The sequence below is a fragment of the Peromyscus californicus genome, unplaced genomic scaffold (assembly GCF_007827085.1).
Source record: "Peromyscus californicus insignis strain IS unplaced genomic scaffold, ASM782708v3 Scaffold_17__1_contigs__length_78620276, whole genome shotgun sequence".
Taxonomy (NCBI): domain Eukaryota; kingdom Metazoa; phylum Chordata; class Mammalia; order Rodentia; family Cricetidae; genus Peromyscus; species Peromyscus californicus.
This window is the reverse complement of record NW_026294469.1, coordinates 40200184-40223121: the sequence shown is the minus strand read 5'-3', so window position 1 is coordinate 40223121 and position 22938 is coordinate 40200184. Positions and strand designations below refer to the sequence as shown.

At 36.5% G+C, this 22938-nt stretch overlaps 1 protein-coding gene across 4 annotated transcripts in view; it reads right to left on the bottom strand.

The window, feature by feature from the left end:
* Prr16 (proline rich 16) overlaps positions 1-22938 on the bottom strand; it is a 296734-nt gene that overhangs the window by 5229 nt on the left and 268567 nt on the right. Inside the window, exons 3-4 of one of the 4 annotated variants that reach the window (XR_008219182.1) lie at positions 10367-10537; positions 9833-9925 (exon numbers count right to left, since the gene is read on the bottom strand). The exons of 2 other annotated variants lie outside the window; for them this stretch is intronic. The gene's annotated coding sequence lies outside the window, so the exon portion shown is untranslated. Of the gene's footprint in view, positions 1-9832; positions 9926-10366; positions 10538-22938 lie in introns of those variants that run through there. One more of the 4 variants, XR_008219180.1, reaches the window with a different exon arrangement.

Here is a 22938-nt window from a genome sequence, read left to right as displayed (position 1 = left end):
GGATGAAAACACCAAGGTCTTTTACCCTGAAAAGAAATGTGGTCTTCTCCCTAGAATTGTTAAAATAACTAAAGCAAGAAATTGTCCCTAAATTCAATACAGCAAAAACAAAATGCCTACTATGAGCTAGAGATTATGATAACTGTGGAAAATTAAACAAAAACGTGAGATTCTGATTACATCCTAAACAGACTTAAGCACTGGACACTTGGCCATCAGTTCCACTAACCTATAAAACCTGTTTCTTCAGTTTCCCATGTATGGAAATTCTGACCAAGAGAGATTAAATCCAGCTCTGACTTACAATTTACAAGTCTATGACTCCCATCCACTTCATGTGGCCTTAAAACTGCATAAATGCATAGTTAGGACAGAAATAAAGGATATTAATATATAAATAAACAAGTATAAGCAAAGACTAAAAAAGACTGAAATATTAATTCTCTGTACCTATGCAGAAAATATTTGTCAATCCTTGGTTTGACTTCTTGAGAACCTATTTTTATTATATTCACTAAGAATCTAAGTATTTTCACAAACAGATGATATGGTTTTAATATCACTGAATGATTGGTCTTTATTTTGCTGAATATATAAATGAAAGGATTACAAAAGTTTACAGGTTTTCTTCATTGTATCCATTGTTTCCTAGCCTATTCTTATGTGACCATTCTCTCACGTCTTCAGAAGCATGCCCTACTAGAATAATACATTTAATTCGCAATATGTACTTCAGCTTGAGGTAGAAAAATTTAAGTTATATAGAGTGAATGTACAGAAACTACTGAATCAGGCAATAATTAGCAACTGTTTAAAATTCATCATATCAGAGACAGTAATTTTTTATTTTGACCTCTTTTTTCAGTTGCATTACTTTCTAGATAGATATTAATAAAATGCCCTCTCATATTTATTCCTTATTTATAGCTTTCACTGCAATTTGGACATTTTAAAGGTATTTTGTAAATTTTTATTGTTATTATGAAATTTCTACTGAGTTTCTAATTATTGTAATACATAGTCATTGCACTTTTTTTCCTTATTACTTCTAAAATGTGTTTGTTAATTTTTAGATTACTAGCAATAATATTGTTTATGGATGTTGAAAATTGTCTCATTTTTCAGAAAATAGAACATTTTACTCTTGTCTTATATTATTGTTTAATGTCTCTAATACAATGCGAAATAGTATAAATAATTTTAAAATCTTATAGAATCATCTCATGCCTCATTTTAGTTAGTGGAAACGTTTAACTAATTCTACTTAATTATTAATATACTAGTTCAAATGTTTCTTGAAACAATTTTGGTGATTTTAAATTTTTATAAAGTGGTTTATTTATATTCAAAATAGGGTTATTCTCTGATTTTAATTTTAATAATTGTTATTTTAATCACTTATTTTATTAAGTCTATAAGAATTTCATAAATGTTTTGATCAAATTCACTCCCTAACTCCTCCTAGATCCAACCCTTTACTTCTCTAGTCACAAAATTCTGAGTTTTTATTCGTCTTATTTCTGTATTTTTTAAGTTCATGGAGTCCATCTGTGTAGTCCAACTACTCTTTGGTGCAAGTTTATAATGTTAGGTACAAAGGGTACCTGCAGGGGGAGCATAGAACAGATGTACAGCTGTACAACTATAACATCAGTGTACTGCAGGATGGTGCCACTGATTCTACTCTATTATTTCACCTTGACTGAAATAAGAAAGTTTGATAGGAGAGAGAAGTTTGAACGATTGCCTCAATATAACCCTTTAGGAAGAATTAATAAAGATATGTAAACCCCTTGACCATGGAAACTGGACAGAACCTCCTTGATTCCTACCCCACCCCAAATCTTTCTATGATAAAAATGTTTAATCTTATAGTTAAAGGTGTGGAATATATCACCAGTTTGTAAACAAAAAAAGCATATGGTGGGCATTTTAGGTAAAGAAATAAAAGGATTCAGGTACATTTTTTATACATTAGAGGCCATTGCCCTTGACATATTTGTTATGTTCTATATTTTGCTCTTGGACCTCTCTTGTTCTGTCCCAAATTAAGTTTGCTTTGGGTGTTATGTGGGTATATATTACGTATTGTATCTCAAGCACCTTAAATTAGGAAAATCATGGAGAATGGTCTCCTTTGTAATATTTCGTTTCTAGTAAGTAATTGCTTTAGAAAAAGTATTTCATTTCATGCTTCACAAACCAGGAATACGAGAAAAACACCTTAAAATGTTTACTTTAAATTGAACAAAATTATATTGCTAATTCTAGCATCATGTTCTTAGTTGACACAAACGATTTCGTCTTATGAATTAACAGTGTCATTTAAATAACATGTGGTGCTCTGATAGCCACTTTGCTTTCTTGCTCCCTTAGTATGCCTAATCCATTAGCAAGTCAATCTAATGAATTCTGAGTTAGTGTTTGATGTATTGAGTGCATTTAATAAGTGACAAAAACATGTTTAAAGAGATGTTTAAGGCATTAAGGATAGATGGTCATTTTCTGAAGGAAAAAAAACTGTATAAGATCCTGAAATTTCATGATCCTTAATTTCTTCTTTTCTTAGAGTTAGTACACAGACAGCAGGATTTGAGAACATGGTGCTTTCAGTCCCATGTTCTAGCATTGGGTACTATGGTACAGGAGATATTATGTATGCTACCAAAGGAGAAATGTAAACACCAACCCAACCACAAATATTTTGGTCCACATTGGTGTCCTGCCTACAAGATATGCTAGTGCAATCATGGCACAAAGCTTGTAGGAGGAATCAACCAATATCTGATTTGACTTAAGGTAACTCCAGGAGATGGAACCAATTCCTAACACTGCTTAGGTAACCAGGAACCTGAGACTAGATAGCCAAGAGACCTTAAAACACTCAGCCCTGAATGGGATGTCTCCAAAATACCCCTTCACCACAAGGCTCAGGGAACCCTGTGCAAGACAAAAGAATGTAAGAGCCAGAGTGGATGGAGGACACAAAGAATACAAGGCCTTCTAAGTAACCACCATCAGTGCAATATGAACTCATAGAGACTGAGGCAGCATACTCAGGGCTTGCATGGGTCTGCATCTGATGGGATCCTAGAGCTAAAAGAAGTGGACACATGGTCCTATCCCTAATCCAGGTGCTATCTCTAATTGATAATCACTTGCAAATGAAAATTGAGTTTTCTCCAAGGGAGTTTCACTGGGGAAACCAACTGCTTATAAGGGTAAACTGCATGCCCAGAAGAGTAGATGGGGAACAGAAAATGGACTCAATGGCATCTTTGGAGGTTCCTTGTCTCGTTATATCTTGTCAGGGTTTTTATTATACATAATAAAATATATATAATTACATATAAAATATATAAAATGTAATATAAATATATATATGTTTCTCTCTTTTCACTCTATAGGTCCTTTGTGTATATATTATGGATTCCAGTTTAGTGTTTTTAAGGAATTCCTGAGAGTGAGAACCAGTGGGTCTTTGAAGCCATGCTCTTAACCACTGAACCATCTCTCCAGTCCCTGCCTGTTTATTTTCTAATTAGAGACAGAAAAAGAATGGATTCAGATGGAAGGGAAAGTGAATAGGAACTGAGTGGAGTGGAAAGAGGAGAAACCATAATCAGGATATAATGTGGAGATAAATCTATTTTCAATAAAAGGGAAAATATTTTTAAAAAATTAAAAAGAACATTATTTCCAAATAACAGAAGAAATCACATAATTTGGAAAGGCTAGGGAAAATGGGAAGTAGGAACACTGATTAAGACAGATAATTTCTCAAAAAGTGTTCATCAGCCTTAGCCATTAGGTAAAGCAAATTCAAACTACTTTGAGATTTCATCTCACCTAGTCAGAATAGTTAAGATTAACAAAATAAATTCTGGCAAGAGTGTGGGGAATGGGCAAGCCCAGGTCTCTGTCAGGGAAGTAGGAGAATTGGAATCATGCCCAGGGGAGGCATACTTCTCTCACTACCCTCCCAATTGTCCCAGTTATCTTCACGTGAAACAGAAATTCAAAGAGGAAAATTTTAAACACGTTGAGACAGCATATAGCATTTTCAACCTCAAATGCCAGGGGCAAAGCAAAACATGCTTTGAAGGACACAAGCCTCTGAGACAGTGGTCACATGTCTGTGTGGATGCGAGTGAACTGACCTTGCAAGTGTAGCCAAGTGGATTATTTTACCTTTCCCACTTCAAGTCTTTGCTTTGAAATCAAAAGTAACATCAAATCCCTTGTATAGCTTATTATTATTCTTTATGGTTTTCCTTCAAACCTGACCCATAGAAAACAACATACATGAGAGGCATAAGGACTTCTCAACATATTGTATATCAAATCATTATTTTCACTTATTTCATAAGTAAAGTTAAAATGATCATCATGCATGAAAAATTCATAATTTAAAGTATCATCTATCTTACAAAGTATAAAAGATAGAGTTATCTCTGACATTTAAATATCTGAAAAACAAAAGCATTAGCAAAATCTCTTGAGAAGATTAGATATAGATAAACTATAAAGGAAGGTATAGTAGTTGTGTAATCTATGGAAAATATTATTTTGCTTTTATTAGTAACTGAAACAGTTTCTTTTAAACATATGTGTATTACTGGAGTTTGGAATACGATAGCTCTCCTGAATCATGGAATCTTGGTGTATTGAGCATTTTAATGTGAAAATATTTGAGATCACAGCAGTAGAAAGGTCTCTCTTGGCACCAATCTCCTCTTCAATGTCTCCTCTGCTATGGCAGTTCAGAACTGTTTCCTGTGAGCAGTGTCCTGATGGACCAGGGGGAAAAGACATTGATCTCCAAAGGCAGGGAATCACACAGAGGACCCTGAGCAAAAAGATCCTGAGTCTCTCTTCAAATTTATCCACATTGCTTCATACTGGTTTATCTGTTCATACCACAGTGGTATCCAGTTCTTCAATCTGTGTAAATGTGGAGTTGGACTCATTTCTCTAGGTCTTCATTACCTTATGTATCTATCTGTGTCACATAGATCAAGTGCATGTATACACTTTTTTTCTTGTTATTCTATTTGTTATAGAAGTCTGAGCCCTGAACTTATGAGAAGGCCAAGGAAAAATATTTTCACTCTTCTGAAATATGTCCTCTAGAAAGAAAAATCAGTTTGAAAAAATAAATGTTTAGCAGTTATTGTGACAGTAGATTTAATTTAGATGAAATTAGTGTGCTGACATGTTTGTAATACGGTGAGAAATTATGTTTTGTAAAAGTTGCCATTTATGATAGCAAGTTTATTATTCTATAATAACTTTTCAATACATTAATAACTTCTTTTACATTGTTTCTATGTGTCTAACATTTTGTTTCTTTTAAAAATTATATGCGTGTGTGTGCAGGTGCCCATGAAGAACAGGTATCATCTTGGAACTGGAGTTATAGGCAGTTACGTGCCATCAGACCTGGGTGCTAGGATCCAAACTCATCTCCTTTGCACAAGTAGCATGTGATTTAACTGTGAGCTCTTTTTTTCACCCATTGTCAATCATTTTTTGAAAACATGTCTAAGGACTGGAGATCACTCAACAACAGAGTATTTCTTGGTCTCTGGAGTTGCTCTCAAGAACTACATTCTAAAAACAAACAAATAAAATCTCTTAGACTCTATCTCTGACCTATCTAGGGATACTTTGTAAGAAACTTGCAAAGTTATTCATAAATGTTATGATTAAATATCACAGGCAATTTCGCCCATAAAAGAGAGTAGATATTTATCAAAAAACATCTTTTTCTCTTCCCTTTTAATCTCCTGGTAAGAAATGTTACTTTGAAAGATAATTTCTGGAAATAATTATTTTTTCCTGTTATGGGCAATAACTATTAAATATTCTAATGATTTCTGATGAGTAAATGAGAATTTCTATTGCTTAATTTTCTTTCTATGGAGTAAATGGGATATTTTTGTGTTTGGCTTATGTACAGTTCTGTAGAAATAAATTGAGAATAGGTAAAAACACATTTGCTGTGTTCCTGTATTTCTTTCCAAAAAGGAAACACTGAACAAGTGTAGTTTCAACAGATAATTCTCTATTGAAGCTCCCTTAGAACTTGATCCTTATACAATGTCCCGGGCACCCTTGCTGCCCTCCCAGGAGCTGTCATGACACTTGAGTATGAGTCCTCCAGGCCACAATAGCAGGTCTGCCAAAGGAATAAGCAGAGCCAGGTTTAGTGCGTGGCATCTTTCTTCTGATGGCTTTAAACATCATTGGCATGTTCTTTATCCTTGCAATCAATAATAAATACTTTCCACTCCTTGATACATTTACAGAACACAGTATGGAAAAGGCTCGAGGAACTGGATGAAAGTCCATCACCTAAATGTTCTAAAATAATTTCCCCCATGAGCACAGAAAAGACACTAAATGAGAACACTTACTTCATCATCCCAGAAAGTGAGGGAGCTGACTATAAAAATGTGAGCATTTCCTCTAACTTCTTCATGGGTTCCAGAGGGCACATGTTTATGTTTCCTCTTTAATCTGAGAAAACGTTGCTTCTTGAGTGTTTTTGTTAACACAGATGAAACAAGAATTTCACTCACGCTGTAATTTTTTTCCCCAAAAGCCACAAACATTTTTTTTGTAAATCCTATATTTCTGTCCCACTATTTTATATCCATTTTATTCTGTCATGTGTTTCTTAGAGAAACAGTTGCAACCTGATTAGTTCTTTGAAATGGATGGCTGAACATTTTTCCTTTTGGCAAAACACTGTGAAGCTGAATTAAATCCTGGTAAGTCTAATGTTAGCATGTGTGTATTAAACTAAATTCCCTTGGAATTAAATGTGGCATGCCAAAAGAATGGTATTATTTTCTTACAGAGAGTACCTTTAATCAAAACAAAGTTAAAATTCTAATCATACTTCCCTCTCCTTGCCTAATTATTTATGTCCGAATTCACTCATTTTCCTTTATAATTATTATATGACACACATGATAACAATAATCTAATGTCCACTCATGTTTTTCAATCATTAACTATGTTAGATAAAAAATTAAATGTTGCTTGCTTTCATCTGTATGTAAGCTATCCCTCCCCTCTGGTTTTCAAATAAACGGTAGAAGGTATGGAAAGATGCCTTGGAAAAATAGAAATCTGGATTTCATGGATTGTCAACTCATTATCATATTATAGTCAAATTCTTTGTCTCCCTTCCTCAGCAGAGGTAAGATCAGAAGTCAACTACAATTATTCTAGCAATGATTACCTGCTAAATAAATCTACATTAGTCTCTAAAGGAATCATGGGGTTTCTTGTATTAATAAGGTCTCTGAAGCTGAAAGATTAAGAAAAAACTAATCTATTTGTCTTTTCCAGATGTCCTATCTAGGCCCCATTCATTTTGAAAATACATAACATTGAAAAGGATTAGAATACAGTCAAAAAATAAAATAAACTGTATTTCATTTTACTTTTCTTCTCCCAAGACCCATTGCTTCTTCTGCACACATTTTGGAATGATGTGAACTTATGGGTAGTAAAAAGACCTGCTTCTACACTAGCAGACTTCTTGGAAAAGCTCCTGTGAAAAGAAATACAAAGCTTGTAAACTGGCTGCTCTCCCCGGGGAGCATGAGATGTGCTGCTACAGGTTTACTCAGGACAGTGTAGGATCATTTATACTTAACCTGTGAGGGTCACACTTCCTTCAATCTTGCCACAGTTGGGGAACTAGAGAATTTATGCCTATACTGCCTAACAAAACAGACTAGACATGTAAGTCAGCTGAGTAATGCAAGGTGAGCAGACTTTGAGTTATTACACTTGCAGTAATTGTAGACATCTGTATTCTCACATTTGCTGGAATCTTATACAATGTAATCCATTGTCACAGCACTAGGACTATAGAGGAATTCAGTTGCACCACTAAAGTGCTGATACCATATCCATAACTAAATGATTCCATCATTGAATAAGGTGATAATGTTTTGTGTTTGGTTTTCCAAACACTTTTGCCCCCAAATGAATTCCAACACATTCTGATGTCTCTTCATTTCGATACTTCTACAGGCTCTCACTCAAAGTAGCCCTGGCTGGTCTAGTACTCACAAGGTTAACTCAGGCTGGCCTCGTGCTTGGAACAATCCACCTATGTGGGCCACCCTGGTGCTGGGTGACCACCCATGTAGCCATGTGCCACCCATGTGGATTGATTCCCTCTTCCTCCTAGAGCAATATGCTACAAACAACATCTATGATTTCTGTATTTAAATTTTGTTTCATCAACAGACTTCTGACTTCGTTAGACTGCCAGAGTTAAGTGTGCTCTGGATATAGATTCTTGTGACCAGAAAACTTAATCTAGAGTGAAATATCAGATGATCTGTTTTCTGTTCTTTATTTTTATTTCCTGAGTACAATTATTGAAACTTTCTTGTACTCAGAATCTTTTAAATGGAAACCCAGATAATTGCACATAGAGATATATTTGATGATTAACAAGGATACAGGAGAGGTACATATGAAAATTAAATTGGTGTTGCCTGATTGCTAATAATTGCTTAAAACATCAAGTTTGAACTTATTAAAATGTATCTTAGCTCTGTATCTAAAATAAAAATCAACAGCTATTTAAATTGTATTCAACATATAGCATTTAATACACACATTTAATACATATTGACTAGTGATTATTCACTTGTGAAAGTTTACTCCAAGAAAGTGTTGATGCTGATTTAAAAAAAAAAACACTGAAGTACTTTGCTTTAATCCATGACTTATAGCAAATCTTCCCAACTCCTATATTTTCTGAATCAAAATCAGGAAATTTAATATCTTAAAATAAAATCTTTTGGGTGGCATTATTTCTTCGTTTATATGACTTAAGATGGTAGACACTGACCCTCTGCAACTGTCTTCGATACTGCTAATGCATATACCTTTAGATAATAACTTGATCACACCGCAGTGACTGTAATGTTTCCAGAATACTGATTATATATTACTACATCTTACAACTTATTTTATGTACCTGTGGGTTGCACATGCATGCCATGACCTGTATTTGTAGGTCAGAGAACAATTGTTGGGAGTGAAGTTCTCCTCCTCTACCATTTAGGTCCCAGGGATTAAGTCATGTGACCACAGTCTATTTTATCCTCTGAGCCATCTCATTAGCTTTGATATTTTTTTTAAATAAGAAATCTTTGAGATATAATAGAGAAGTATAAGTATACCATGAAGAATTGATACTACATCTCTTATTTCCAAGTCTGGAGGTATTTTAAAATCGAAAACCTGAAACCTGACTGCTAACCTATTATTCTGTGTGTAAAATGAAGACTCATTTGATTCCTTTAAGTTATATTAGAATCTTATTAATTTATGTTTTCAACAGCATTAACTTAGTAAATAAAAATTCATTCTTTAGATCTGATAACAACCATTTTCACTTCTTTCTTTGCAGGAATTCATGGCTTCCATTAGTTAGGCTGGACAATACACAGTGTTTGTCACAGACACAGTTGAGAAAATTTTGACACAATTGATTAAAATTTTAATTTGCATTTTTGTTCATTATTTTTAGAACTATTTCCTGAAAATAAACACATGTGTCATGAACTACTTAATGCATGTAGAAAGCATAGGTAAGATATTCAAGTACCTAATAATTTTAGAGCAAAAATATGAGAGTAATGAGTTCTGCCTTCTAGAATTGGACAAGACTCTAAAACTGGGATGGAGAGATGACTTGGTGGGTTAAATATTTACTGTACAAAAACAAATACCTGAGTTCACAGACCTAGAAACCGTGTAACAAGGTGAATATAGCACTGTAATCTTGCCATCCCAGTGACGGGAGCTAGTGATAAGATGGTCCTAGGGATTTGCTAGCCCATCATTCCAAGGAATTGGTAATTTTGAGGTTGAATGTGTGCCCCTGTGTAAAAAAATCAAGTGAGCAGCAGTAAGAAGACAGCTGAGGTTGACCTGTGGCTTCCACAAGTATACCCAGAGACAGGCATATTCCACCACCTACCCACGGTTTCACAATATGCACACACAAACACAAGCACTGGAAGAAAAGAAAGGAGGGGGAGGAAGAAGGAAGAAAAACAAGAAAACCCCAAAGCCCGGCTTTCTTATGAAGACAGAATAGTGCTTTAGCAACAGGCTATGTCATTAAAGTCAAGCAAAGAAAGAGTGAGAAGAGCACTCATGCAGGACCAGAGGTCAGCCAGAGTTGTCCAAGACCAACCCCCAAGAGGATAGCGCCCCCAATAGACAGGGAGCATGGAAGGCATTTATGAGACCTTGACTACCTTGCTTGAGCCATAGCACCACCCAGTATGTACAAGGAAGACAGATTTCTTGTGTTTACCTGGAAGGGGAACTGGTCAGATCTGCAATTGTGAAAGATGGCTGCAGGCAGGGGTGTGAAGAACACAGTGCAAAGGAGCAGCCTCTGAGGGAGCAGGCAGGAAGCTGTTCAGTGAGCACAACTGACTGTAGCACAGAGCTGAGCAGGTGGCAGCAGGAACTCAGAAGGGGGCTGAGGGGAATTCAAAGCATAAGAAATAATTCTAGTTAAGAACAAAGGAGTGGAAATTTTTTTTCTCGTGGCCTGTCTGAATGTATAGTAATGACATTTCCCCAGATAAGAGAAAAAGATAGTGTGGAAATTTTGGAGAATTACATTGACAGTTATATAGGATATTATGACAAACACTTAAGCAACATATATCAAAATGAATATTTAACATATTCAAGTGTAAACAATAGAAGTATTAATTAAAGTAGAAAATTTGACGTCTTGAATTATAATGTCTCCAAAATGACTTCTACTTTGTCATTATTAATTAAAGATGAATCAGTTGGGAATCTTTAAACTTCAGTTATTTTTTTTAACAAATGATGCTCTTTGCCAGTTAAAGCTGGAGAATGTGTAAGGAAATAATCCTTGAAAGGACAGTTTAGATCACTGTAAGAAACATAACTTTTGACTAGTACTTTAAGTGTGGTGAAGGTTTTCAAATAAATTTAGTCGTTGTCATTGTTAGGTCATAAATCTCCTATAAAATTAGTCCAGCCACATAAATAACCTTTGACCTATAATTTGCCCCACCTACAAGATATGCTGAGGTAATGGTGGCACAGAAATTATGGGAGTAGCCACCAATGAGTGGTTTAGCTTGAGACCCATACCACGAGGGAAAGACCTCCCCTGACACTGGCTGGAGCATCAGAACCCTGAAGCTGGACAACCTAGGATAGAACCAAACATGCCTGTCAAAAAAAAGTAAATGAAATAATTGCTAATGATATTCTGCTATACTCAGATCATCGTCTAGTCCAATTGTCATCAGAGAGGCTTCATCCAGCAACTGATGGAAACAGATACAGAGACCCACAGCCAAACATCAGGTGGACTTTGAGAAATCTGGTGGAAGAGGAGGAGGAAGGATTATGGGAGCCAGAGTGGTCAAAGACACCACAAGAGAACCCACATAATCATCTAACTCGGGATCATAGGGGCTCACAGAGATTGAACTGCTAATCATAGAACTTGCATGGCAATGAACTAGATCTTCTGCTCATAGGTTACATGTGTGGATCTTGGCTTTTGTGGTGCTCCTCATAGTGGGAGCTGGGGCTGACTCTGACTGTTATCTGTTTGGGGGACCATTTCTTCCTACTGGGCCTCCTCCTCTTCCAGCCTTATTAGGGAAGGAGGTGCCTAGTCTTATTGCAACTTGATATGGCTGGCTGATATACATGGGAGGCCTGACTTTTTCTGAAGGAAAAGAAGGAGGAGTGGATGGGGGCAGGGGAGAAGGAAGTTGGGGAAGGAACTGGGAGGAGAGGAGGGAGGGAAAATAAAATAAATAAATAAGTACTCCTTGTGAGCTGCCTGTTTTTTCTTTATGGTTCTTAGTTGTTCTTTTGCAGAGCTGCCAGCTTAAGTCGTGCTGGGATCAAAAAAAGTGGGCCTTGGCAGTTTGTGTTCTTGGAGTTGTATCCATGCCAGTGGATGCTCACACGCTCCAGAAGAGAATTTGACATTGCTGCTGCTATTGTTGCTGTTATAGCAGTGGTGGCCACTGCTACTACTGTTTCTGGGATTACCATTTAATAATTGGTTACTACAGCTAGCACAGTGGAGACCCTGGCAGCAAAAGTAGCTACCACAGTTAATCTTTCATTCTATTGGACATGATAAATTTAATTCAATAGTTATATACATTTTGATTGGCTTTGAAAATTATAAATTTATAAACTCAAGTTCCATTTGCTTTTGGGATACCATCTTACAAGGACTCCAATTTGTAGTAAGGCTCAGTAAGGAAGGGAATGGCTCAGTTGCCTTTAGCCTACTGGTTATGGGTGGGTTAGGACTTCTGTTGGTCTTTTCTGTGTCGAACACACAGATTGCAAGCCCAATGCCACTTTGAGATCTTTGGCAGCAATTAACTCTGCAGCTCACACATGACTGAACCTGTATGATAATGAGTATTCAGAGATGGGTAATGCCTGGGGGGCATTAACCAACCTAAGACAGAGCACCTGTGTGGCTTGGGCAGGTGTCTCCATGACAGGTAAGGTGACCTACTCATGTCCCATGCAACCTAAGTCAGAAGCTCATTGTTTTAGTAAAAGGGGGACCTGTGGGTCCCTGGCCCCGTTTTGGGTAACTGTTGCCTTGCTTGCTGACCATGACCCTGATACCCTCCCTATGCTAATTCCCTGCTGGGTTCCACCCTCCAGAATGCTTAAGGGAAGTTTCTTGTCTATGTATCCTGCATAATGGGCATTAACAGCTTAGATGTGAGATTGTAAAACATCAGTATCGAACTTCTGCCCTCCGGGGTTCTCCCATTGTGCTGTAAGCCTGTATTTAAGACCTCCTCCCTCCTTCAATAAATAGCATTGGGCATTAAAAATAATACTAATAAATAAATAAATAAATAAATAAATAAATAAATAAATCTGTCTAAAAATAGTCAGTCAACTGATATTGGCTTGACCTTTTATACAGGCTTACAAATGCAAAATATTTTACCTAGGACTTCAAGATGGCTACCCACAGACACCTTTGCACTCCAGGGGCATCAGATTAAACTTGAGTTAGCGTTGGACAGGTTTAATCATAGAAAATTATCATTTAAAAAAATCAAAGTATAGATATTCAGTAGCTATTTAGCACTACTGAGGAACATTTTCTCTTCCAAATAAAGTTATAAAAGTCAAGGTTTTATAAAAATTATCTTTGATATTCAAACAAGATGATCCTTTTATGTGTGTGATTGGTGTAGAAAAGCTGATCTGTTATTTGTAGAACAGTTAACTTTACATACCGGATGCCTTTAGTTATTTTCATTTGTAACAATAAATAATATCAAGAAAAAAAAGCCAAATTTCTCCTGAGAGTCAAGTTTACTTCATATGAAAATCATTGATATGGTCAATTGTTTTATTTTTTTAATTTTAAGAATAAATTTAGGTTTTATCTTGATGAAGAAAAATATGAGGATAGTTAACAGAACAGCATCAGAAAGTCAGTAAACCAATAAGAATATAACTTAGGTAACCTCAAATAGTTAAATTTAAGATTTAGAGGAAGTGAGCTGAAGTAGCAATGCTAGAGGTATTGCAATTCCTGACTCAAATCACCCTGCAGACTCACAGTAATAAATGGTACATCATTAGAGCAAAACCAGCCCATCTGTGAAGAGGATAGAGGACCCAGAAACAAGCACACAGTTGCAACAATCTGATTTTGGCAAAGGTTCAAAAACAAGCATTGAAGGAAAAACAAATCTTGTTCAACAAACAGGTGCTAAGGAAACTATATACCCACACATAAAAGAATTACACTGAATCTCTTCCAGTTCTTACCCTGCACAAAATTCAGATAAGATTTGAAACCACTAAAAGAAAACATAGAATAAACACATCTATATATAGTATTTTAAATAGCTTTGAAAATAACAGTAAGATTTGACAAATGGGACTGCATGAAATTTCAAAGCTTCCTCATGGCAGAGGAGACATATAACAGACGGAAGTCAGCCTGCAGCTGACAGAAAAGTTTTCTCAGGTCTTCATCCTACAGGAGATTAATTTCCAAAACATAGGAAAAATTTAGAAGAAAATGAAACATCAACCTCCCCCTAAAGCCAATCAACAAATGAACAAAGCTGTTGAACAGACAGCTACCAAATGAAGAAATGTCCCACAAATATATGAATAATTGTGTGACATCCTCAGTCACTCGAAATATGCAAAGCAAAAAGTGTAGTGAGATTTGATCTCAAACCAGTCAGATGGCAGTTTATCTAGAAAACAGAAATTACTGGAAAGGATGTGGAGAAAAGACAATCCTTATACACTACCAATGAGAATGCAAAGCTGTTCATCACTATGGAGGTTCCTCAGAAAAACAAATAGAACTCTCTTGTACCACTGCTGGGTACATACACAGGGGATGTGTTCTTAGTACTGGTTTGCAAGAGAAGGTATAAGCATTTGGCCAAATTTTCAGGCCAAAAAGCCTTAGAATGATAGAAACAGTGTGATGTAAGGCCATCCTGATGGGAAATCTAAATAGTAGGTTACTGTGAAAGACACAGACTGTGGAGGTCTGGCTTATGAGGTTTCAGAGTGGAATAAGGACTCTACCAGGAACTGAGCTAGATGTCATTCATATTACATTTTGACAAAGGATTTGCTGCATTCTGCCCATGGCTTCATAGCTTGAGTAAGGCTGAATTAAATTTTAAAAATGGACTAATTTGTTTGGTAGTGGCAAACTCAAGACAGGATAGCAGAATGGCTCTGCCATGGTGAGTGTTTGCTGCTCCTGTCCTGGTATAAACTATCTGATAGCAGCAAGTTGAGCAGAAATATTTGCAAAATGTACATCTGAAAGGAAGAGTGGGATTTTTAGCCTTGTACTCAAGGCAGGTTCTGAGAAAGCAGGCACCAGAACCATTGAAGAATCCTCATGCTCTGAATTAAGACAGTAAGAAAAGTGTCCTGGGCCCCTGGTATCAGCCATTAAAGCTTCCATCTTGTGCAAATATGAATTCTTTTGTAAGGAAAGAGCCTAGAATGAGAACATTGTTGAAGGAGTTTCAAGATCACAAACAATAGCCTCTCTCAGCATACAGAGCATATAGCATGGAGTGAGGCCATTGTAGTTAAAAGGCGGCGGCGGTGGCAGCAGGGGGGCGGGGCTGGAGAAATGGCTCAGCGGTTAAGAGTGCAGGCTACTCTTCCAGAGGTCCTGAGTTCAATTCCCAGCAACCACATGGTGGCTCACAACCATCAGTAATGAGATCGTGCCCTCTTCTGGCCTGCAGGCCTACATGCAGGCAGAACACTTTATACATAGTAAATAAAAGACTTCTCTGGATTTTAGTATGTGTTTCTTGCTTGATATAGTTCGCATTGATTGCAGTTCCATCTTATCTAGGTCATTATCCCTCATTATTCCTGGACAATATTTGATAAACATTCCTTTGTATATAGTCTTGTATTAAGTTAGAACCTTCTTATTTAGACAAAAGGAGGAGATGTAGTGGGTAGCCATTCCAGCTTTGATCTGGAAGTTCCAACCCCCATTGAGGCTTCGGTAGCTGTCACGCCTACAAGGCGGGGCCAAAAGACCCGAGATCTGGATGCGCTGCCTTCTCTTAGTTCCTGGACCCTGGACACTAGAGGTAGACCGAGAGAGTTCTCCAGAGAACACTGCCCAACTGTGTGCTACGTCTTCCCCAGACCCTGCAACCTACCTATCCCTTCATTTGTAAGTTACGCCACTAAATAAACCTCCCTTTTAACTACATGGAGTGGTCTTAATAATTTCACCAATAAATACTTTTAAAAAATTCAAATTATAGCTTACATTTGTCACAGAGCTTAGAAGTATCATCCGGCCAGTATGAGTTTTATAGGCACGAATGATGCAGGATTGAGGGGATTGTGGAGACCTGAATCAAGGTTCCAGAGTGTCTGTGGTCTGGCCATCTGTGCCATAATCCAGAGTCCCTAAATGAGACCTTGGGAGATCATTGCCCAAAGCTTTGAAGATGGAGCCTAAGTTGCAGTAGAGACCCCATTATGTTGGAGAGCCAATACCCTTGGACTGCCACTGAGTAAAAATCCAGACAACCAGTAGATTGGTCCAAGAGAGGGGTGTGGGATCTACAGGCAGCAGAGCTGGAGGAGTGGAACTATCTAAACATTTGGAGCCAAAGGATTCCCACCAGAAACCAGGGTGCAGGGCAGGTATCGAAGTGGTCTGGTGTTTTTTTTCTGTTGGTTTTAGTCTTGCTTTTGTATTTCCTTCTTTGGTGCATCCACATTGCCATATTTGGAAAGGGAATGTTCAGTTTGTGGTAGTTTAGACTGGAACAATTTGGCTTTGTTTTAATATTATGGGAACTCACAGTTAAGAGATAGCCTAGGCTTTTAGCAAAACTGGAATTTTGAACAGTTTAGGGACGGTAAAAGACTATAGGGACTTTTGAGGTTGGACTAAATTCATTTTGCATTATGAGATGGACTCGGGCTTAAAGAGACAAGGGTTATATGATTATGACCAAAAAAATCACGTGTTTGGATGGGAGGTTGACAATGGTTGGGCTTGTGATGTTTAATACTAACTACCAGTTTGGTGGGAATTAGAGTCATCATGGAAACACATCTCCAGGCATGCCTCTGAGAGTGTTTCTAGACCACTTAATTGATGAGGTTAGACATGATTGTAGATTTGGCAACATTCCACTGGCTGGGATCTCAGACTGAATGAAAAGGAGCAGCAAGCAGAGCATCATTATTCATTTCTCCAATTCCTGAAAACAAAAGTGATGTGACCAGAACCTTCACCTTTACTTTTATAATAGCTGTATCCCCTTAAGCCACAAACCAAAACAAACCTTTCATCACTTAAGTTGTTTTTGTCTAGTATTTGACCACAAGGATGAGAGAAGTAGCGATTACACTCTCACTCACTTTACTTTTCTTCCTGTGCTGATAGTGTCGTATTTTTAAAAATTATTGTCAAAGCTACCGTCAAGTAGCTTCCCCTGCTTTTTGCTAATATTTATTTATTTTTATTTTTATTCTGTGTGTACTGTTGCTTGGCATGCATATATATCTGTGCACCAACAGAAAAGCATGTTAAATCCCCTGGAATTGAGTTTTCAGTTATTAGCTACCATGTGAGTGATGAGAACTGAACCTAGATCCTCTGGTAGAGTGGTCAGTCTTCTTAGCAGCTGAATTATTTTCCCAGCCCCTGTTTCATGTTTTAAATTAAATATTCTTTTTAATATTTGGTTCATTCTGTAATTTTTTAATTGGCAGTATTTTTTGGAGAATTTCATGCATGGGCACTGCACTTACATCATTACCAACCCTCCCTTTCTCCCCTTTAACTCTTACCATGCCCCTTCCTAATTCAAGATCTCTTATTTAATTATTATTGTTGTATGAATATATTTGCATATATGTATATATCTGTGCACACATGTATACTTAACCTACTGAGTCATTTAGGTTTGTTCATATTTACATGTGTTCAGAGCTTACCACTTGGGGTTGGACAACCTGTGTCAGAGTTCATCCCTAAGGAGACTGAGTCTCTCATTCTCAACAGGCTCTCTATCTAGGGGTGGGTCCATGAGGAATTTCTCCTGTCAACATTGGCATATAAACTAATGTCATTATGTTTATCTTTTCCAGGCAACTACATTGTTTATAGCTCAAGGGTTAGAGTTTGACTGTCCTATATAGAAAACACTATTTCACAGCAGATGTTGTTGGAATCTTAGATGGTATTATAATAAAAAAAACCCCAGAGCCAGACATTGAGGGGAAAGCTGAAAGATTAAAGCAGAGCAAGCCACAGCCAACCTCACCTCCCCAAATCCACAAATCCTCTGACTGAAATCCTCTGAGTCCTCACCCAAAAGGGTCTCAGCTGAATTGCTTTAGTTTCTGTTTCCTCACGCCTTATATACCTTTCTCTGCCCTGCTGTCACTTCCTGGCATTAAAGGCATGTGTGCTTCCCAGTACTGGGATTAAAGGTGTGTGCTACCACTGCCTGGCTGTGTTTCCAATGTGGCCTTGAACTCACAGAGATCCAGATGGATCTCTGCCTCCCAAGTGATAGGATTAAGGGTGTGTGCCACCGCTGCCTGACCTCTATGTCTAATCTAGTGGCTGGCTCTGTCCTCTGATTCCCAGGCAAGTTGATTAGGGTACACAATATATCACTACAGCAGATGGCCTTGCTTTCTGACTCTTAAAATCTTTCTGTCCCCTTGTCTGTGATTTTCCTGAAAAAATGGTTACATTATATATATATATATTTCAGCTGTGGTTGAGCACCCCATGGTAACTTATTCTTTGCATTTAGAACAGCTGTGGGTATTTGTAGTTGTCTCCATCTATTGCAAGAAGAAGCTTCATTGATGAGGGTTGAGAGCCACTCTCTTATGTAAGTATAAGGATGAGTATTTAGATTATGGTTAGAAATTATATTGGTTTAGGAAAAATGTCAGTAGAATGTTATTTTCTCAAGTCTGTCTATGACTTCTCCAGTCACAGGTGGTTGGCTAGGTTTATAATAACAGCCATGGCCATCCTGTTATGTAGGCATTTTGTTCAATTAGAAAAAATGGTACCCCTAAGACAAAATTTCATTGTATTAGATGTGCCACATTTTCTCCATCCATTTACCCACGGAGAGACATTTGAGCTAAACTGGTTACTTAGTCATTGTGAGTAGGGTTGTAATAGCAATAAGCATTAATGTGTAAGAATCTCTGTGCTGCACTGACTTAGAATCCTTTTGGAGAATATTCAGGAGTGATAGCTAGGTCATAAGATAAATTTATTTTTTATTTACTTGAGGAAATTCCATACTGAGTTCTATAGTGCTTCAAATAATTTGTACTCTTCAAAAGACTGCTTTATTCTGAATTTTCCAGGTTTTTTTCTGATGTATAAGTCTTCAATCCATTTGAAGTTTATGTTTTCATGCATGAGCTCTGACTTCTTTCTTTCACATGGGGACATATATTCTCCCTAAAAACTTATGTTGGAGAGACTTTATGTTTCATACTTAGTGTTCTTGTAATATTTTCAAAACTATTTTGCTTTTGAGTGCATGCACTTATTTCTTCATTCTTTGTTCTGTTCCATGGAGCGCTACATTTTATTCTTTATTTTTTTATAATTTGAGAATTTCATAAATATTATATTTACATCATTTCTACCCTCCCTTTCTCTCCATTACAACTATTCCTGTGACCCTTCTGCTAACTTTCTAATTCCTGACTTTTCCCCAAAAGTTATTGTTTTATATACATGTGCACATGCACATACATACATACCTACCTACACACACACACACACACACACACACACACACACACACACACACTCCCCTATTGAGTCCATACATTGTTGCTTGAATGTACATGTGTACAGAGCTGACCTTTGTGATTGGATAACCTGTCAGAAGTCATCTCTGGGGAAAACCAATCCTTTATATATACCTTTAGCTTTGTTCTTCTTTGAGCAACCATTGGCTGCCTGGAGCTCTTCATTTAGAAGTAGGGCCTTGTGAAAACATCCCTATCCAAGTTAGTAAGCCAATTGGTATTGTCAGTATGTGGGTCTTGTGTAACCATATTGCTGAGATTTCATACGTATAAGTCATTATCTAGCAGCATATCGTTTGACACTCTGGTCATCTGAATCTTTCTTCCCTTTCTTTGCCAATGTTCCTTGAGCCTTAGAGGTAGGGATTGCACTATATTATGTACCTATTGGGGCTGTGCACTCCAGGATCATTTATTATCTGCATTTTTACCTGTTGTGGGTTTTGTAATAGCCTTTGTCTTCTGCAAATGAAAACTGCTTTGATGAGGTGTTGGAGCAACACTTACCTGTGTGTTTAAGGATAAATATTTAGAATATAGTTAATAAGTGTATTGATTTAGGAAAATACTAGTAATAGTTTCCCTCTAGGGTCCATGACCTCTCCTGACATAGGTAGTTGGCTTGGTTTATAGTACCTGATATAAATTCTGAATTCTGTCCTATCGAGCAGGCCTTAAGTTCAATACAATAATAGTATGATATCCCAATATACTAGTACCACCATTGCAGGATAAGGATACATTACTTGGTTGGGGCTGGTCATTGTTATGGTTTGCAGGCCTTACAGCTTTGGAGAACTGTTGATATTTTTCTGCCTTGGTAGCTTGCATGGCACCTTTGAGAGTGTAAAAACTTGTTCTCATGGGGAGGCTTCAGATCACTTCCACCAAAATTCCTCTATGTCCTGTATCTAAGTCTACAGCAGTAGAGTCTTAGCTTCAGAGTCTGGGAAGCAGCTTAATGCAATTATAATAGCCTGCATTGTTTGAGGAGTGTGTTAGATACCCTTGATTAACAACTAAGAGAAATTTCCCGTGCCTGGCACTGAAAAAAAAAAGAATCAAGAAAACAAACGATGCAATTTTTAAAATAGGCTGTAGAGCAGGACAGAGAGTACTTGAAAGAAGAAATGAAACTGACTAAGAAAACCTAAAAATGTGTTCATCATCCTTAATAATCAAGGAAGTGCAAATTAAAACTACTTTGAGTTTTCATCTTACTACTGTCAGGCTAAGATCAAGAAAATAACTGAATATATCCTGGCAAAGATGTACAATAGGAAGCCCTTATTCACCTTACTTAAAACTCATATATAGTATTTGCATATATATACTTATATTTAGAGTGGTTGGCCATGTTGGGTGATAATGTTCTCACCAATAGCTGTATACTACTTTTCATTCTTTTTATTTGTACTATGATATTTTAATCACTAAAATTTCATAACATATTTTGAAATTAAATGTTATGATACCTTTAGCTTTGTTATTCTCTCTTGAGAGTACAAACTATTTGCGATTTTTTTATTTCATATGGATTTTATAATTGTTCTAGTCTATTTCTTTTTTCCCCGCAGGGTGAAAGCTGAAAGATCAGAGAAGCAGAGCAAGTCACAGCCACCACCTCTTACCTCACCAACTCCTCAGCCTGAAAAAGCCAGAGTTCTTTTCTCCTCCCACCTTATATTCTAGTCTATTTCTTAAAAAAAAGTTGGCTCAATAGAAAAACAAATCAATTAAAAATGAGCATTAATCCTGAACATATACATATGACCAATACTTATGTAAAATGATACGCAATGCTATAATTATCAGGGAGTATACATCAAAACTATGATGAAATAGCATTTAAAAACTTTTAGTATGGCCATAATAAAAAACAAAAACAAAACAAGATATTGAAGCATTGATGTGGATATGAGAAAGAAAAGTTGTCTCTTAACATAATTGACAACAATTTAAATTGATACCAACTTAGTTATAATTGAAAGTAGCATCTAGGTTCCTCAAAAATTTAAAATAGGCCTAGTGTATTATCTGACAATTTCACTACTGGATATATGCCCTAATGAGTTGAAAAGACTGTGTGGCAAAGATGCCTTTCTGTCTTTATTGAAATATTGTTTACAAAAACCTGTAAGTGAAAACAGCCTATGACGATGGTTACATGAATGTAAATGAAAATTCACAGTGTAAATTTAGTGTAAACATACAGTGAAATATAATTGATTCTTTAAAAATAAATAAGGCTTGCAACTTGTGATAAATATGCAAGACAAAAATGATTCTCTTTAATAGGCACAGCTGGTAGTCAAATTCTAAGAAGCAGAGACTATGGTAGTAGTGGGTAGTGGTTGGAACTGGGAACAGAGAACTGACCAGTGATGTTAGATGAATGATTTCTAGATATCTGCAATACAGCATAATGGCTGCATTTAACACCACATCATCATGAATGAACTACACAGAGAAACTTCAGCAGATATGTATGTCCATTGCCCTTACTACACTTATTGTGGTGAGTTGATCGTTTCCTAGCCCATTGAACTGTGCACACTACATCAGGGCAGGTATTTCTGTGTCTACTGTATTTCTACAAACCTGTTTAGGGAATCATGAAAGAAGGAAACACAAGAGGAATTGGAGGCAGAGGGGGTGGGAATGATGAAAAAACAGTACTCTTATTAATTTAAAAAAAAAAAAGACGGAAAAAAGAAATGCAGCATACAATGCATTGATTGCCAATATTTTATTTCTTCAAAATAACTCATAATTGTTTGTTTGCAATACCTCAACACAATTTCTTTCTTTTGTATCTACTAATTACCGGGCCAAGATTATGAGCTTTAGCAATGGGTTTCCATTTCAGCTCCACCACTTGTTGAGTTAGAGGCAGGAAATTCTATTTACTCTGTTACCCAGTAGCTGACTCTTTAAGGAGTGAGCCCAGAAGAAAACTGTACCTTAACACAAGGGAAGTATGAAGGATTAATATGTATAATAACAAATACTAAGGAAAGAGTTAACAAATTATAAAATCTAATTCTGATTATTATTATTTTTTTTAACAGCATGTTCTGGAATTGTATTATGGGATGATACATTCTACAGAGACATCTTTGCTCACTGGGAAAACACCGGAGGAATTGCTTTAAGACTGCATGGAGACATTGTATTATATATTTTCATTTGTATTAAGTGAGTATTTAAGGCAAATCCATAGAGACCAAAAGTAAATTATAAGATCACTCAGTCTACAAGTAAGAGGATGGGAACTGACTTCTAAGCAGTATGGGTTTCTAGTTAAAGTGATAAATTTGTTCTAAAATTGGATGGCTGTCCTTTTTGTATAATTTGAAGAGCTTAAAAAACACTTTACTTTAAAACATTAAAATTTTAGCTTATGTCAATTATATTTTAATAAAGTTGTGTTTATGAAAAATTATGTGGCAATAACTCAGTCACTTTATGTTATGCAAAATATGTTATATTTTTATG